We start from the raw sequence: 2504 nt of genomic DNA, 5'->3' as shown, positions 1-2504 counted from the left end.
TTCACTTCTGGGTTTGGTGCATCATTTCGTGACTGGCCATTCATCTCACCAGGACCCCATCACCCTTCTGTGAGCTTTGGCACTAATGATACAGAAGACATCATCAGAGGTCCCATCTCTTTTAAATCTACACCCTGCTGAAGGTTTTCTGCTCAGAGGAAGTTGGTGAGCAAAGCTTTCTGGGGTTATCTTTATCATGGTACCCTGTAATGTAATCATTTCCTGTGAAGCGCTTCTGCAGTGGACCGCCGGTCTGACTGCTTCACTCCTTCCACACCTCCATCCTCCACAGTTTAGATCTCCAGGAACTACTGAGAAAGAAAAGAAAGAAAGAAAAAAAAAAACCCATCTTTTTGGGCAGTGGTACAGGCCATTGTAATGTTATGAACTAACACAATGTTGTGAGACTTGGGGCCCCAGAAGCAAGTTATAAATTAATTCCAATGGTGTTGTGGCCTGATTTTGTTAAAAGAACATGACCTTCTGGTTGATTTGTTATTATCCTGATTATTGTTACCATCTTTCATCAAAAGTGGGAAGGCATCAGACCAACATTGGACAGGTGTGACTTTATCTTTATCTTAGAAACTTAAATTCACACAGGGGCTAAACAAGAGGAACTAAAGGATTACTTGGGCCTCTGCCATGGTTGGAGAACAGTCTCATGTTTGATCAGTCTCTTCCCAGTGAGTATGAGCCTCAGAGTACTTTTATGTTGCTGTTTTCCTTTCCATTTTTGCCTTGCATTCACAAAATGCTTGTGGGTTCAAAATGCTTGTGAGTCTGATCTGCCTGCTGTTGCCTTGAATTAATTTCCAAAGAATCCCCAGAGATCTAAAGGAGCAATTGTTCCTTCATGATTTTTACCACATCTTCGGTGCTTCTGTTTTTTTTCTGTGATGAACCATTCCAGACCCACCTCAAATGCACACTCAAGAAAGCCATCCCTATACATCCAGGAAGAATCGTAATCATTGTGACATCCCAAATATGTTGTCAACTGTCAATCTGACTTGGAGTTTATGTAGAGATCTTTCTGAATGAACAGGGAGTGCTTTCAGGAAAAAAAAAGTCTTATCTTCCTTTTGAGAGATTTATCTCTTCTGCCCCATAGAATATAAGTTTGATTTGTGTGTGTGGAATAAATAAGTAGTAATGTTTTATTTGGACTCAGTGAATTAACAAACATTTGAATGGTACTTTAAAAGCCTGAAGAGTATATTCAGACACATTCTTTTATTTGATTCCAAAACTCTTTTATGTGGCAAAGGAGATATTATTAGCATATATATATGCATTTAAATGAAAAATTAAGTAGTTCTGGGAATGAATAATGGTAATGAAATAGTCACACAACATTGAGAATACACTTAATGACACTGAATTATGCACTTAAAAAAGATAAAATGGGGGCTGGAGAGATGGCTCAGTGATTAAGAGCATTGGCTGCTCTTTCAGAGGACCAGAGTTCAATTCCCAGCACCCAGATGGTGGCTAACAACTGTCTATAGCTCCAGCTCCAGGAGAATTCCATGCCCTCTTCTGACCTCTGCAAGCCTTTCATGACACAGGTGCACTTACATGCAGCAATATACTGATACACATAAAATAAAAATAATAAATATAATATTTTTTAAAGATAAAATGGTTAAATTATGTTTTGTATATTTTATCATGATTTTTTTTAAAAAAAAGGACAGCTCAGCAGTTAAGAACACTAACTACTCTTACAGAACACTCAGGTTCAATTCCAGCACCCACATGGCGGCTAACGCTCATCTGTAATTCCAGTTCCAGGGGATCCAACGCCTTCTTCTGGCCTCCGTGAGCACTGCACGACATGGGTACACCTACTTACATGCAGGCAATACACTCATACATATAAAATTAAAAAAAAATAATAAAATATTTTAGGGGCTGGCAAGATTGCTCAGTGGTTAAGAACACTGGTTGTTCTCTCAGAAGACCCGGGTTCGAATCCCAGTACCCACATGTCAGCTGACAACTGTCCGTTAACTCCAGTCCCAAGGGATCCAACAGCCTTTTCTGACCTCTGCAGGCATTGCACAACACGGGTGCACTTACTACATGCAGGCAATACATGCATACACATAAAATAAAATATACTAAATAAAATTTTAAAAATAGTAATAAAATAAAATATTTTAACAAAGAAAAAAGACAGAGAATTTAGTCTTTATTTTCAAGAAATAGGAATGTGATGGCCTGATTAGAAGTGAGGACTGGAAGAAAAACAATAACAGAAAAGCAGTCTTGGAGGCATGACACTGACGGAGAAGGCTGATCAAACAAGAGGCTGTTCTTCAACCATGGCAGAGGGTCAGGGGTTTGGAGAATGCAGCTATGCTCCAGTTAACTAGAGTTGGTTTGAGCTTAGTAAAAAATTCATAACTTCTGATTTTGATCTTGTTTCTGAGAATTGTTTATTATAAATTTTCTCTGGCCATGATTTTATCCAGTCCAACCTAGGCTTGTGCTTGAAT

The sequence above is a fragment of the Nannospalax galili genome, unplaced genomic scaffold, assembly GCF_000622305.1.
Source record: "Nannospalax galili isolate Female #2095 unplaced genomic scaffold, S.galili_v1.0 scaffold1319, whole genome shotgun sequence".
Classification (NCBI taxonomy): domain Eukaryota; kingdom Metazoa; phylum Chordata; class Mammalia; order Rodentia; family Spalacidae; genus Nannospalax; species Nannospalax galili.
The sequence above is the reverse complement of the archived record's forward strand: the minus strand, read 5'-3'. Positions refer to the sequence as shown.